General features: G+C 36.8%; 1 long non-coding RNA gene across 1 annotated transcript in view; it reads right to left on the bottom strand.

Moving 5' to 3' along the window:
- Nucleotides 1-276: 276 nt before the first annotated feature.
- Nucleotides 277-17,104, bottom strand: part of LOC144577713 (uncharacterized) — a 63,647-nt gene continuing 46,819 nt past the window's right edge. Inside the window, exons 2-4 of the long non-coding RNA XR_013522240.1 lie at nt 10,986-11,149; nt 9,579-9,763; nt 277-988 (exon numbers count right to left, since the gene is read on the bottom strand). This is a non-coding gene — a long non-coding RNA (uncharacterized LOC144577713). The remainder of the gene's footprint in view (nt 989-9,578; nt 9,764-10,985; nt 11,150-17,104) is intronic.

The raw sequence follows: 17,104 nt of genomic DNA, 5'->3' as shown, positions 1-17,104 counted from the left end.
CCACTGTGAGCTATGATTATGCCACTGCACTCCAGTCTAGACCACACAACAAGACCCTGTCTCTAATAAACAAACAACAGTAAAACAACACAAATCTTATTCAATGTAAAAAATACTGATATTGTGTATTCCTGTAGCCAAGATCTGTAAGGATCACATCCAAAGGTAATACTCATACTTCTATGTTTAATGACTTTCGGCATGGACACTGGTTAATATTGACCAATCAAAACAGAGCCCAGCCTTGGTTCTGGAGCTAGCTTCTGAGAGCCCCCAGCCAGGTTAGGCATTAACCTTTTATTAGAGAGTTAGAAGAGAAGGTCCCAAGGAAGGAGACAGGCTAAGGCAGTATAGGATTATTTTTCATCAATATTTTACATAAGTATTTCAATATTTTAACAACTATTTTGCAAAACACACTGATAACTATCAGCTATAGTTACAACTCACATGCTAACTCTGATCACATGTCTGAGGCAGGTGGATCGCCTGAGGCCAGGAGTTTGAGACCAGCCTGGCCAACATGGTGACACTCTGTCTTTACTAAAAATACAAAACTTAGTCAGGTGTGGTGGCAGGCACCTACACTCCCAGCTACTAGGGAGGCTGAGGCAGGAGAATCACCTAAACCCAAAAGGCGGAGGTTGCAGGGAGCCGAGATCACGTCACTGCACTCCAGCTTGGGTGACAAGAGTGATACTCTGTCTCAAAAAAAAAAGAGAAAGAAATTCTTTTTTCAATGTTAATGAAAAATGTGGAAACACTTAAGGCCTTCTGATTTCACCTAAAACCTGGCAACTTCTTATGTTCCACCCTGACTCTTCCTGCTTAGAATACTTCCCTCCCTCCCAGCTATGAATTTCTCTCATTTCTCAATCTCTCCAGACCTTTTTACCTTTCTCTTGTTATGAGCTGAATTCTCTCCAGTACTCCATCCAGACACATCCTCCTGCTCTGCTTCCACCCCAAAGTATCAATACAAGTTCTCCTTAAAAAAAGCATGATCATATTTTACTTTCTTTTATATCGCTAAAATTGATTTTTAAATATTTAATTTGGAATTTTTGCATCTGTGTGCATATGGGATTTTGGTCTTCAGTTTTGTTTCCATGTAATATCTTTGTTTGATTTTCTTAATAATATAATTCTAGGCTTAGAGAAGAGTTGAAAAGTGAACCCTCCTCTTCTATTTTCTGAGAGATTTTACACAGTGTTGTTATTACGCCTTCCATAAATATTTGACGGAATTTACTAGCGACATCCTCTGCTCCTGGAATTTTCTTTATGGGAATGTTTCAAATTATAAATTCAATTTATTCTTTTCAATTTATTCCAGTCTATCCTCATACACTTTGTTCTTATTTTTATTATTTATTTCTATCTACTAATTTTAGGCTTAATTTACTTATGGGTTTGGCTGAAAAATTCTTAGGGCAGGATAGCAGAAACAGTGTGTCTTCATTTTGAGTGATTTATTGAGGCAAGGATCAATGCAGACCAGATGAGGATCTGAATGAAGAAGAAAATGTAATGTGAATCCCAAGACATTCTGAGATTGTAATGGAGTAACTGATGTTTATTCCAGAAGCAAAGTGGATTTAACATTAGAAATCATTAAGTTAATATGTCAAAGATGAAGAAAACACATTTGAAAACGCCCATTTGAGAAGAAGTTTTAAGTACATTAGAAATAGAAAGGAACTTCTCCAATGCCATAAAGTGTGCCTGTATAAAAACTACTATTACCATCATAGCAAATGATGAATGATTAATTATTTTTTTCCTCAGGTTGGGCACAAATCATGGATGCTCTCTCTTGACTTCTATTTAACATTGTCCTATTCAGTGCAAATAGCAACAAAAGGAAAAGCATGAATATGCAATGGAAAGGATGAAGTAATAGTGCCTTTATTAGCACATTATGTGGTCTTGTATGTAGAAAATCCTTAAGAACCTTTGAAAAAGCTACTAGAAAGAATAAGCAAGTTTAGCAAGATCACAGAACCAATTTCTAACTACTAGCAACAAAAAAATAGGAAAATTTATTAAGAAAGCAACAGTTTCAATGACATAAACAAACATGAACTACTTAGTGATAATTTAATACAATGCAGTCATTCTGAGCCTAACAACGTTTTGGCCAAAAACAATGGCTTATGCAATGGTGGTCCCTACAATTATAATGGAGCTGAAAAGTTCCTATTGCCCAGTGACCTGGTAGTACAATTACAGTTGACCTTTGAATAAGAGAGTTAGGGCTGTCAACCCTTGAGTAGTTGAAAATTCTCATATAACTTTTGACTCTCCCAAAACTTAACTAATAGCCCACTGCTGATCAATCAGAAACCTTTTGATTAACATATATTTATTGTATGTTATATGTATTATATACTGTATTCTTACAATAGAGCTAGAGAACATAACATTTTGTTATCAAGGAAATCCTAAGGAAGAGAAAATACATTTATAATACTGTACTGTATTTCTTGATACCATAAATTTACATCATCTGTTTACAAGATGAATCATCTTTCCGAATTGGCAATTGCAGCTGCAGACCTCAATCTACAGTACATATGAAGCAATTCAGCTTTTTCTTGTAATGTCATAACTTTTCTCTGTTTCTTAGGAACACTTTCTGCATCACTAGTGGCTCTTTGTATGGGTCCCATGGTGTTATTCAAAGTTTATGGTATTGCATTAAATATCATGAAAGACATGTGAGAACTTTGAGAGCTCGCTTTTTACTGCAATGTGTAATTTACTGGAAAGACAAACTGCAGAAATGATTAGCATCACAGACTTTTAAGAGATACTTGCAACACTTGAGCTTACTGCAATAGCAACAGGAGATAGTTAGAAAGTTATTACAATAGTACAGTATGTGCTACAGTTAACTTTACACCGTTATGATTTAATATGGCATCTTTGCATTTTTTATAGTTCTCTCAACTGCAAATGGCACCATATACAGTCTGTGTTTGTGTACATAAGTTTTGATAAATTTTAACATTTTATAATAGATTTGTATGTATTTTATGGTAGTAAGTGACAAAAATAGATTAACATCTACATATATTTTATGTACTTATGACATGCCTTTAAATTTTTTTTTCCTCAAGACGGAGTCCTGTCCTGTCACACAGGCTGGAGTGCAGTGGCATGATATCAGTTCACTGCAATCTCTGCCTCCTGGGTTCAAGTGATTCTCCTGTGTCAGCCTCCAGAGTAGCTGGGATTACAGGCTCCCACCACCGTGCCAAACTAATTTTTGCATTTTTAGAAGAGACATAGTTTCACCATGTTGGCCAGGCAGGTCTCAAATTCCTGACCTCGTGATGTGCCCACTTTGGCCTCCCAAAGTGCTGGGATTACAGGCGTGAGCCACCATGTCTGTCCTTTAATTTTTTTTTTTTTTTTTATTTCTAGGCTATGTGATTTATCTGTGAGTTCTTTCAAATTGTTATAAATCTCTAAAACATTTTAAAATATATTTATTGAAAAACATTCACATATAAGTGGTCCCACACAGTTCAAACTTGTGTTCTTGAAGGGTCAACTATATTTTAAAAATAAATTTAGTATAGTATAAGTGTACCATGTTTAAAATCTACAGTAGTGTACTGTAATGTTCTAGGTCTTGACCTTTTCTCACCACTCACTGACTCACCCAAACCAACACTTTCAGTCCTGCAAGCTCTATTCACGGTAAACGCTCTATGCAGGTGTTCCATTTTTTTAAATCTTTTATATTGTATTTTTTACTGTACCTTTTCTATGTTTAGATATGTATTTACATTTAGATACACAAACACTACCGTGTCACAATGGCCTACAGTATTCAGTACAGTAACATACTATACAGGTTTGTAACCTAGAGCCAATAAACTATACCATATTACCTAAGTGTGTATTGGGCTACATCCTTTAGGTTTGTGTAAGTACTCTGTGACATTCACACAGCCACAAAATTTCCTAACAATGCATTTCTCAGAATATATCCCTGTTTTTAAGTAAAGCATGATTGTTAATTCCAGATCTAACGAACAACCTCTGCCCCCATGAAAAACAGAAAACCAGAAAACATCACTGAGAGACATTAAGGACCTAAATAAAGAGACATATATCCTTCTAATGCATTGGTAAATTCAATATTGCTAGGTTTGTTAGTTCTTCACAAATTGACCAATAGGTTCAATATAATTCCAATTAAACTACTAGAAGTCTTCCTATTTTGGGGAGGGAGAGTAGGATTTGACAAACTCACTGTGAAATTTATGTAGAAATATAAATAACCTAGAAAAAGCAAAAAATTTTGAAAAAATAAAGTTGTAGGAATTCTACCATCTGAATTTAAGACTTAGCATAGAGCAACGGTTATTAAAATACAATGTGATATTAGCATAATGATAACGTTATGGATCAATGTAACAAAATAAAAAAGGTTCAGAAGTAGACCCACACGTATATCGTTCACTGCTCTTTGACAAAACGGCCAAAAGTAATTTAATGGAAAAGTGTAGTCTTTTCACGAAATTATGCTAGGAGAACGTGATATCCATATGGAACAAAAATGGACCTCAATCCTTACTTTATACATAATAAAAAAAATTTCAAATAAATCATAGACTTCAAAATAAGGCTAAAACTATCGAAGTCTAGAGTAAAAACTAAGGAGAATATTTTTGTGAACTTGTGCTCTGCAAAGATTTTTTTTTGAACATAAAAAACATGAATACTAAAAGGAAAAAATTGATATATTAGACTATCAACATTAGGAACTCCTGCTGTTTGTAAGACACCACTTAAAAAAGGTAAATAAAATACTAGTTACAGATTGGAGGAAAACATTTTAATACATATATTGTCCAAGTACTCCTTTATGAAATATATAAAGAAGTTATAATAATCATACAAGCAATTTAATTAAGAGTTGGAAAAAGTGTTCAAGCACACTCTTTACAAAATAAGACTGGTGAATGGCCAGTAAGCATATTAAAATGTACTGAACATTTTGGAATTATCAGAAAATGCAAATTAAAACTACAGTGAAATACCACAATACTCTCACTAGAAAGGTTAAAATTTAAAAGTGTTAGTACTGGAAGTTCTAGCCACAGCAATCAGGCAAGAAAAAGAAATAAAGAGTATTCAAATTGGAAAGGTGGAAGCCAAATTGTCTCTATTTGCAGATGACATGATAGTATACCTAGAAGACCCCATCGCCTCAGCCCAAAAACTCCTGAAACTGATAAGCAACTTCAGCAAAGTCTCAGGATATAAAATCAATGTGCAAAAATCACAAGCCTTCCTCTACACCAATAACAGACTTAAAGAAAGCCAAATCAAGAACGAACTGCCATTCACAATTGCTACAAAAAGAATAAAATACCTTGGAATACAACTCATAGGAACGTAAGGGACCTCTTCAAGGAAAACTACAAACCACTGCTCAACGAAATCAGAGAGGACGCAAACAGACGGAGAAACATTCCATGTTCATGGTTAGGAAGAATTAATATCGTGAAAATGGCTATACTGCCCAAAGTAATTTACAGAATCAACGCTATCCCCATCAAGCTACCATTGACTTTCTTCACAGAACTGGAAAAAAACACCATGAACTTCATATGGAACCAAAAGAGAGCCCGCATAGCCAAGTCAATTCTAAGCAAAAAGAACACAGCGGGGGGCATCACACTACCAGATTTCAAACTATACTACAAGGTTACAGTAATCAAAACAGCATGGTACTGGTACCAAAACAGAGATATAGACCAATGGAACAGAACAGAGGCATCAGAGGCAACACAACATATCTACAACCATACAATCTTTGATAAACCTGACAAAAACAAGCAACGGGGAAAGGATTCCATGTTCAACAAATGGTGTTGGGAAAACTGGCTAGTCATGTGCAGAAAGCAGAAACTGGACCCCTTCCTGACACCTTACACCAAAATTAACTCCAGATGGATTAAAGACTTAAACATAAGACGTGGCACCATAAAAACCCTAGAGGAAAATCTAGGCAAAACTATCCAAGACATAGGAGTAGGCAAGAACTTCATGACCAAAACACCAAAAGCATTGGCAACAAAGGCCAAAATAGACAAACGGGACCTAATCAAACTCCACAGCTTCTGCATGGCAAAAGAAACAGTCACTAGAGTGAATCGGCAACCAACAGAATGGGAAAAAATCTTTGCAGTTTACCCATCTGACAAAGGGCTGATATCTAGAATTTACAAAGAACTCAAACAGATTTACAGGAAAAAAACAAACAAGCCCATTCAAAATTGGGCAAAGGATATGAACAGACACTTTACGAAAGAAGACATATATGAGGCCAACAATCATATGAAAATATGCTCATCATCACTGGTCATCAGAGAGATGCAAATCAAAACCACATTGAGATACCATCTCACGCCAGTTAGAATGGCGATCATTAAAAAATCTGGAGACAACAGATGCTGGAGAGGACGTGGAGAAAAAGGAACACTTTTACACTGTTGGTGGGAGTGTAAATTAGTTCAACCATTGTGGAAGACAGTGTGGCGATTCCTCAAGGCCTTAGAAATAGAAATTCCATTTGACCCAGCAATCCCATTACTGGGTATATATCCAAAAGACTATAAATCGTTCTACTATAAGGACACATGCACACGAAATGTTCATTGCAGCACTGTTTACAATAGCAAAGACCTGGAATCAACCAAAATGCCCATTGATGATAGACTGGATTGGGAAAATGTGGCACATATACACTATGGAATATTATAAGCAATCAGAAACAATGAGTTTGTGTCATTTGTAGGGACATGGATGAATCTGGAGAACATCATTCTCAGCAAACTGACACAAAAACAAAATGAAACACCACGTATTCTCACTCATAGGTGGGCGATGAAAAATGAGAACACATGGACATAGGGAGGGGAGTATTAAACACTGGGGTCTATTGGGGGGAAAAGGGGAGGGCTAGCGGGAGGAGGAGGTGGGGAGGGATAGCCTGGGGAGAAATGCCAGATGTGGGTGAAGGGGAGAAAGGAAGCAAAACACACTTCCATGTGTGTACCTATGCAACTGTCTTGCATGTTCTGCACATGTACCCCCAAACCTAAAATGCAATAAAAAATTTTTAAAAAATTTTAAAGTGTTTTTATTGAGTGTGGCAGGGATATAGAGCACATGTAATTCTCATACATCACTGGTAGGAAAGTGAAATGGGACACTTTGAAAAATAGTTCGACAGTTTCTTAAGAAGTTAAATATGACCCAGCAACTCCACTCCTGGGTATTTACCCAACAGACATGAAAATATGTATTCACACAAAGACTGGACACAAATAATCATTGCAGCTTTGTAATAGACCCAAGTTAAAAGCAATCCAGAGGTCTATCAATAGATTAGTGGGTAAAAAAAATGTGGCATATTCTTACAATTCAATACCACTCAGCAATTAATAAAATAATGAAATATTAAAATACCAATAAATAAAACAATGTGTACGAATGTCAAACATATTAGTCTGAATAAAAGGAGCTAAATACCCAAAGTACATACTTTATTATTCAATTTGTATAAAATCATAACAATGACAAAACTAGTCTCTAATATTAAAAAATAAATCAGTGATTGCCTAGGGCAAGGGAGTGGGAAGTAGAAACTCACTGGAAAGAGACCCAAGAACATTTTGGGGGTGGTGAAGTGTTTTATATATTGATTGTGGTAGGGATAACACAAATGTGTCCATTTTTCTTTGAACTGTATCCTTAATTTGAGTGCATTTTATAATATGTAACTTATATCTCAATAAACTGAAATTTAAAAACTATTTGGCTGAACCATGAAAAACTACAGATATTCAGCCAATTTTGACCTATAAAAACCTTACAGATGTTTTAATCTAACATTTTATGAATGAATGATATTGTCTGTAATTAATTCGAATTGAATTTTGAAAGTTTACCATGAATAATATTTACATTATAATATGGAGACTTTAAAAATTGGTAAATAAGCACCCCATCCTCCCATATTGCTCCTTTATGAATCATTGCTAGAAGGCCACTAGTTTTGAACTAGAGTAAATTTTAAAAAAACATCACTGGATGCTATTTTTATTGTAAGTTTTAGGATATTTTGAATTCAATTACATTTAATCAACTCTAATAAAGAGTGGTATAATTCTACTTACCACAGGTTTCACTCAATAAACATAATATCCTCAGAAATATTTTGGAAGACAGTTTTTAAATATGATAATAGTTTTACAAGTCAAAAATACATTTTTTTCCTCTTAATGGGAAACTAAAAATACTAACTTCTTAGGATGGAGACAATCTTTAGAAAACTTTAACAAGAGTGAGAAAAAGCATTTAAAAATTAAATTCAAGATATTCTCCTTATCATTAAATGAAACACTATCACTTGCCTAATTGGAAATCTTATTTTTGGAAAATAATCAACAAATTTCCAGATACAATTTGTCAATTCAAAATATCAGCATAAAATTCTTATTTCTCATATTGTTCTTTCAGTATGTGTTCAAGTTTCTATTTCAGAATGATTAAGAAATGACTGTGGTCAAGGAGTCCTTCTGAGAAAAAGCACCTATCTAATCCTTATTATTTGAAAATAGAGTAAGGATTAAAGAGCAGTAAACTGTGACACATGGAGGAGCAAGGACAACATAGTCAACCTTCACTCTTGCTCATTTTTTTCTAAATATCTTCCTCCAGAGGTTGCAGTGAGCCAAGTTCATACCATTATACTCCAAAAAAAAAAAAAAAAAAAAAAATGTTCCTCAATGACATCCAAATGGTCAGGTTAACTGTGAACAAACAGTTGCTTTGCAAGCCAGATTGCTTGGTAAGTACTGATGCATACAGACACTAGAAGCATTTTGGGTAAAACTGGTCTTTTTGTGGGATTGCAAAATAAAATACAATATGGCCTGTTAAAATTGAATTTCAGATACTTTTTTTTAGTATATATTCCACACAATATTTATTATTCTAAAAATTACTTGTTTATCTAAAAACCAAAATTAACTGGATATCCTATAGTTTCATTAGCTAAATCTGCAAATAGTATCTCTTGGTCTTGTAGTGATTAATGTAATTCAGTGAAATAATAGCCCAAATCCATTAGGTATCATAAAATTTGCTTAACATATTCCAAACTTGAAAGAAGACTAGCTAGTGAGAGTCCTTTCTTGTCTTTAGGTTAAATTGTCAATGTTGTTTTCTGGGCAATTAATGTTACTCAAACATTGTATGGTTGAAAAGTAAGTAATTAAGTAATAAAACTCACTTGTATATGGATAAATATCCAACACCCCATTACTTTGGTAGGGACAGTAATGCTGCTGGTTGTATACAGTCCAGCTTCCAGAGAGGAAAGAATGGCTTCTCTGAGAAAGGTTGACAGGAACTACATTTTCAAAATTCCCCATGCTTTTGGCTCTGTGTCCTGTGTATATACACACACATAGGCACATTTCCTTTCTGAGGTTTTTTTTTTTTTTCCTGTTCATTTCTATTACAATAGAGTTTCATGTTGTTTTTACCTGAGAGAAGAAAGCGGAAGGTAATATCCAGGCATGAAGATTTGGTGTTTACTTGAACCCGTTCATTAATGTTTTCAATTTGTTGAGTGGTTTCCATGTTTCCCAAAGGTTTTCACCCTGTAAAAGCTGATGGATGGCCTGACAGAGCCTTCCTGGCTTGGGCTGGTGTAATGTGAGCTCAGTGCCTGGAAACAATAAAACAGCAATTTTCTGAGAGATTTACCTGCAGAAGAGCCAGGAATATAAAAGCCTTTTCAGTTTCCCACCCTAAGTCTCTTCTTTTCTCTTAGTCCCAGGAGAGGTTTGAGAGGGCTGTATCCTGTCAGGTTAATTGAGGGTGACATTAAAGGTAATCTCAGCGGCTGCTGCTGTAAAGGCTCAAAAGGAAAGACCAGTGGAGCAAGTGGAGGCTTCATGATGGGAACAACAGAGGCAAAGGTTGCAGGGATTGGGAAATTTCAGACCTTTTCTCTTAAATGCTTGATGGTGGCAACCAGTTGACATTTGACAAGTGAAGTTTCTGGCTCTGGTAGGGACTATGAACCAAGTGAAGACTTCTCCTGTCTAAAATTCATATTGGATGTAGTCCACAACACTGCATTCTCAGAAGGCTGCACCTTGAAACTGGTCATTTTATGTCACAGAGCAGGAAAGGGTGTGTATGCTGGATTCAGTGCCCGAAACAGAGCTTTGGGGGTAAGGGGGTGTGGACTAAAGTGATGTGAGCAGGCACCAGCAGGACCTTATTTCTCCACCTCAGGTTTATAACAGTGATCAATTAACCTTAACCCTGAAGAGCCCAGATTCAGGTTATCTCCATTCAAATTCATGGCCCATCAGGTATTTCTGATTTAAAAGGCTGGGACCATAACAGTTCTGCCTATTGTTACCACTTATTTGGTAATCTAATAATCATGTAACAATTCACATCCAGGTTCACCCAGTAACCCATAACTCTTCCGAATGTTAAGTTACAATAAATTTGAAATAAGCTCTCTGGATGGCCCAAGAAAATTATGTTGGAAAAATCTCATTTAATGGACTTTTTGGCTTTCACAAGGAAATGACCTATTTTTTTCAAGAGTTTGGAAAGCTAATATGAGCCGAAATTATAAGATGTTGTGATGTGATAGAGAAATTGGCTGTGTCTTATTGCTCTACAGAGGAGAGGACATCATAAAGACGGAAAGAAGGTCATTAGTTTGGGAGTCCTGAGCTCCATTTACATCAGAGGAAGGTTATGAGCCTTTGATAAGCTCACACTCGAGTTACCAGAGTAGAGAGGGGATGAGAGGGAGGAGTTTAGCCAGACCTGGAGGAGAGACTTGGGTGTTCCTGGAACTGGAGGAAACAGATGGTTGTACCCAGGCCTTTCTAAATCACAGGTTTTCACTGGTGGACACTTACATTTGTTCAATTCCACATGGTGCCTCAGGAGGTCATAGGACATGGAAGTGGTGGCACATAGATGTCAGGAAAAGGAACTCAAAGTGCTGCAACCTTGAAAACTTCAGCAGGTCAGTGGTCAAGCCATGTGGTGATGGAAGCAGCTGACGCCACACGCAGCAGGACTGTGAATATAGCACACGCCTATCTTAGAATGAAAGTATGGGCGAGAGAGGAAGACATTTCCTGGCCCCAGTTGGCACACTATTCAATCCTTCATACTGGTGCTGGACCTGCACCTCTGGCCTTGGCCTAATTAATGGACCCAAAGGAGCAAAATGTTGGACACCATCAACCTTGCCTTGTTGAAAACAGTAATGAGAAGCCCATCTGGAGCCGTCTTTCCAGCTGGCGCTAGAAGTCAGAGGACAGGCTGGCTACCAGGCAGAGGCAGAGTGGATTTCAGAGATTCTGGCTGGGTGTCAGGAGCTGTGAAAAGCTCCGCGACACTGGCTAAGTGTCATGAGGTCTTTCCAGGAGAAGCTCTGATTGTTCTGGCTCAACCTCCCATCTTTGTCTAACCTTCTTCCTGGCATCATCTCCAGGCCTCCCCTGGCATTGGTGCTTTCTGGACTGATTGCTCTCATTAAATGACTTCCAGATGGTGATTTTCTGTTTCAAGGATGAGTGAACGTTTCCATAAGTTGCATCTCATTTTACTAATATCACTAATTTATTTGCTTTCTTGCATCCAACCAATCCAGCATTCCACTTTATAAGTGGATTTCATTAATAAGCCATTGACTTCCTCTTCCAGATCATTAGTGAAGATGTCAAATTCTGACCAGAGCTAATACCAATTCCCATGACTCATTGCTGGCTGCCCCAGCAGCTCCTAGAGGAGGCATTCATCAGTCTCATACTTGTGACTGCATTATCTCAAGCCAATTTTAACCCATTTTGCAAGAAACACTTCTTAGGATGTTGTGAAACTTAATGTTTTCCCAAAGGACTAATTTTCATAGGACCGGAACAGATGGCCACATGATATAACATGATATACCTAGCCATGAAATTCCAGCCTCCACTAACCAGAGCATAGGCTCATTCCTTTTTTTCCCTTTTGTCTATGGAAGAACAAAAGAAGAATTATATCCCTCTGCTATAATCCACTATGCTTTTTATGCTTTTCCAGCACCACATTTTTCTATTGATTTGCCTTTTCTATTTAACAGAAGCTTTTCCTTACAGTCTATCTTCTTGATTATTCTCAGGGTACTTTATACAAATCAGCAGGTTACTGAATGGCTGGGAAGCTTACACAGGTGGCTTAAATTTAAGTTTAGAGTAGATAATGTTCTCAATGGCTTGGAGAACAGTGTTTCCTGGGTTTTCCTGACTTTACTTACTCCTGGTACAAATCAGGTTCTAATTACGTGAACTAAATCAAAGAAAATGATCTTAGATCAGCTTAATTTTTTAATTTTTATTTTTAGCCTTAGGTGCTTGGTACACAAAGTATCAAGTTTCAGGCACAGCTCAACACCGATATTTTCTTCTCGATGCTGAAATTTCCTTCTGAAATTTAAAAAAAAAAGAAGCACTTTTCTTCCCTCTATTAAAATAATTTTTTATTTTGTGAAAGGAGAATAAAAATTGTAAGTCTACTATCACTTAACTTGTATAAAACTGAAAAGAAAACTAAAAAAATGAAATGTTTGGTTTGTTGGAATGGTAAAATTGAAGAATTTTTAATATACCCTTGTTTAATATAATTAATGTAATGTAATCTGTAGTATATTCTTATACAGTCATGTTATAAGTGTTGTTTTCAAAGGTATTAAGAGAAAAGATGTTTAAAATATTTGGGGGAAAGAATTTCTTTCTGCTTGAGTCAAAGTTAAAATGGATGTCACAATAGCTGAGTGAAGTGGGACTTTTTGAGCAACACCATTAAACATCCCCCAGGCAAAAGGATCTCCGATGTCCGTTTCATTAGTTCATGCTACAGAACATGTGGGTTATGGCATGTAACTCAAAACTATTCAGGAAGGTAAGATGCCACTGGATCTTTGAGTGCACTTTTAAGTTTTAATGATGGTTATTTAACTTTGTATTGTAATATAGTGTGGCATAGTGTAGCACTACAGAGCAAATATATACCATAGTATTTACAACGTTAACTTTGCAAACAACAGAGCTTCAAATACTCGTCGTATTACACATTAACTGTATGATCATAAGAATATCATTTAATATCTCTAAGTTTTATCTTCGGAAAATGTGATAATAATACTCAACAATTATTGTGAAGATTAAGAAAATCAGGGTTCTCCAGAGAAATAGGAACAACAGTGTGTGTGTGTGTGTGTGTGTGTGTGTGTGTGTGTGTGTGTGTGTGAGAGAGAGAGAGAGAGAGAGAGAGAAATATATATATGGGGGATGCAGATTTTAAGGAATTGGCTCTCATGATTGTGGAGGCTGGCAAATCCATATCTTCAGGGTAAACTGGCAGACTAGAGACTAGAGACTTGGAATTGCTGCAGCTGGAGTCTCAAGGTAGTCTGCTGGCAGAATTTCTTCTTTCTTGGGGAAGATCAGTCTTTATTCCCTTCAGGACTCCAATTGATTGGATAGGGTAAACTGATTTACTTGAAGTCCACTGATTTAAATGCGACTAACATTTACCCATCACAGAAACATCCAAAAACTGCTTAACCTACTCTCTGGGCACCATGGCGCAGCTAGGTAGCCAGGTTGACATAAGTTTGCCATCACGGTGAAGTCAGGTTTGTAAGGCAGGAGAAGCTGACAGTAGTAAACATTCAATAAAATCATCTCATGATTTTATGTATCCAGGGGCATAGGAATGAGGATGAAATTGCTGGTTTTTAGAGAATTTATTTGCTTAAATTTTGTGATTTAAATTGACAGGAATATAGCTAAGAAATTGTGGTGTGATTGGCAGTTCACTGCTCAAGACTAGAGTTGTAAGTGATCACGCAAATTGTCTACTCCCCTTCATAAAGAAAAAAGAAGATCCTGAAAGGACACGGTGTTAGAAACCCTCACACCACTGCTGCGAAACAGAAGAGAAGATATTTAGGATGATTCATAAATGATTGTGAGCTGTACACTCCTAGCTCTGGGATAATGCAAGGTAAACACTGCAGTAAGAAATTAGGGCATACCCTCTATTTTATATTTTTCTTTCCTAAACAATTCACGAAGTGAAGAACCAGATATCCTAAAAGATATGTCCCCTGCTTGTCTTAGTCTGTTCAGGCTGCTATAACAAAATATATTAGTCTGGATAACTTCTACATAACAGAAAGTTTTACTTCTCATGGTTCTGGAAACTGGGAAATCTATGATTAAGGCGCCAGCAGATTCTGTCCGCTGAGGACTTATTCTCTGCTTGCACAATGGTGCTTTTATCTATGTCCTCACATGGAGGATGCATGCAGGGAGTTCCCTTAAGCCTCTTTCAAATGAGCAATTTCCTTTCATGATGGTTTTGCCCTCTCCATCTATTTACCTTCCTGAAGGTCCCAATTTTTAATACCATCACTTTTGGGGTTAGGTTTCAACACATGAAATTTGGAGAGACATAAGCATTCAGACCACAGCACCCCCCCCCACCAAATAATGAAAGTAGAGAAAAGAGAGAACTAGAATAAAAATGTAAATGTACTGATTAATACTGTGGGGAATAAACTTCTAAGACATTAAAGTTTCCTACAAGTAAATTCAACACAAATTTTATCCTGACTTTACTCCCAATAATGGCCTTGTCTGGAACTGATAAGTTTCAGACTTAGAAGTGTGCAGCAAAGACATTTGCATCCTTACACATGCTCCCCTGAAAAATAATACAATCTACAAAAGCACAGACAGTGCTCAGTAGTACACAGGCAGTGAAAGTAAAATAAATTGAAGGTATTATAGATGTAACATTAATTTAAAAATGTTTTGAAAATGAGCTTTAATTAAAATTGCACTGAAATGGAGACAGAATTACTAACTAGTTGAACATTTTTTATTGGAAATAATTTTCTTCTATTGGAAAATGTCTTAAGCCAAGTTTCCTCTCTTGTAACATAGAAAAAATAATGTGATCTGTCCTCTTTCCAGAGGAGTTGTGATTGTCAAATACTGCAAGATAGGTGAAAACATTTTGAAAAATGAAGTATTGTAAGTTGAGTTACTATTCTTAGTATTAAAAAAAGAGAGGAGTAATAGAGTAGAAAATGGGAAGTAAAAGATCTTTAGAATCAGCCAATGTGAAGGCTAAATATTAACTGAATTTTTCTCCTCGTGCAATGGTGAGAAATTCCCTTCACTCCTCTAAGCCAAAAATGTCAGGCTTTATACACTCAAGTTTCCAGGTGTGCATATGCTCACAAATTGTGTAAATGTGTATGCATGAATACGAAAAAGGAAGGAAGAGGTAAAATTGCTGTTCTAGTAGTATATTGAATGGAAGCATATCATTTAACACAGGAGATGCTAAAAAGAAGTTTTCGTTTTTCAGGTCCAAGAATAAAATCCTTTGTAGAGGGAAGTTTAAATGAGTCAAGAAAGTGGGAAAAGAATAAGGGAGAAGGCCGGGTGTGGTGGCTCATGCCTGTAATCCCAACACTTTGGGAGGCCGTGGCAGGTGGATCACCTGACTCGAGACCAGCCTGGCCCAATATGGTGAAACCCTGTCTCTACTGAAAAAAAAAAAAAAAAAAAAAAAAAAAAATACAAAAATTAGCGTGGCATGGTGGCTCACGCCTGTAATCCCAACACTTTGGGAGGACATGGCAGGTGGATCACCTAAGGTCAGGAGTTTGAGACAGCCTGGCCAACACAGTGAAACCACGTCTCTACTAAAAAAATACAAAATTGCCGAGCATGGTGGTACACCTGTAATCCCAGTTACTTGGGAGGCTGAGGCAGGAGAATCGGAATCGCTTGAACCCGGGAGGTTGTGGTGAGTTGAGATCACTCCATTGCAGTCCAGCCTGGGCAACAGAGAGAAACTCTGTCTCAAAAAAATAAATAAATAAATAAAAAGGATAAGGGAGAAAAGCTGAGATGGGCTAAGTTTAGACTAGAAGTAAAACAAGAAAGAGGTTGCAGGTAGAAAGCTTAAATCCACAGAGGTAAGCTTCCGTCATCTCAGTAGGAGACAGATCTCAGAGCACAGCGAAAGTGTGAGAGCATGAGTCTTTCCCAAACAAATCGCAGAACCAAAGCACAAAACAAAAACAGAGGTCAAGTTCTAATGACTTCTAAGACTCACTCTGGGAGCCAAGAAAACATATTCCTGGGTCTGATAAGTCCATTATGCATACTTCTTGCATGCCTGTTATTAAATTGTTGTCTCTCAGGTCCGAATCCACTCTTCAATACCTTAGTGTTGTTAAGCTGCATTTGGGATTCTGCAAACTGCATCTCTGTTCTGCCAGCTGATTCTGTATTAGCCTCTGTTTTTTTCCAAATACAAGCACCAGAGGGAGAATGAACATTTAAGGATGAAGAAAGGTTTTCTTTTTCCTCTTTTCCTCTTTCTGTGCCCATCCCTCTAGCAATGCTTCATCTTAGCAGCAGCAGTTCTTCCTTGTAGCAGCAGTTGAATCCAATTTGTAATTCTTTTTAATGCCTCCAGATCCAGGTTCAGGACACACCTGCAACAGCCAGCCAGCACTCCGCACTCCTTAGAGGTCTGAGTCCCAGCCCTCTTCGCTGAACTTAGGACACCAGAACCAGCTAAGCAGTATGCAGTGCAGCCTCCTTAGAGGATACCCACTCTCACTACTTCTCTTCAACATTGTACTGGGGGTTTTGGCTATTGCCCTAAGGAAAAAATTAAAAAGAAATTTAAAAAACGATGAGGAAGGAAGAAGTAAAGCTCTCTCTTTGTAGAAAACATGACTGTTTATGTAGAAATTCCTAAGGGATTTATAAAACAACTACTAGAACTAATAAATGAAATTATCAAAGTCACAGGATCAAGGTTAGTATACTAAAATCGGTTGTATTGTTACATACTTCAAAAATAACATGGAGATGAAAATTTACAACTTCCATAGACAATAGCACCAAAAAACCTAAAACCCTGAGAATATATGGTGCTGTCATATGGGATTTAG

Source organism: Callithrix jacchus, chromosome 9 (genome assembly GCF_049354715.1).
Source record: "Callithrix jacchus isolate 240 chromosome 9, calJac240_pri, whole genome shotgun sequence".
Lineage (NCBI taxonomy): Eukaryota > Metazoa > Chordata > Mammalia > Primates > Cebidae > Callithrix > Callithrix jacchus.
This window is presented reverse-complemented; position numbering and strand designations above follow the sequence as displayed.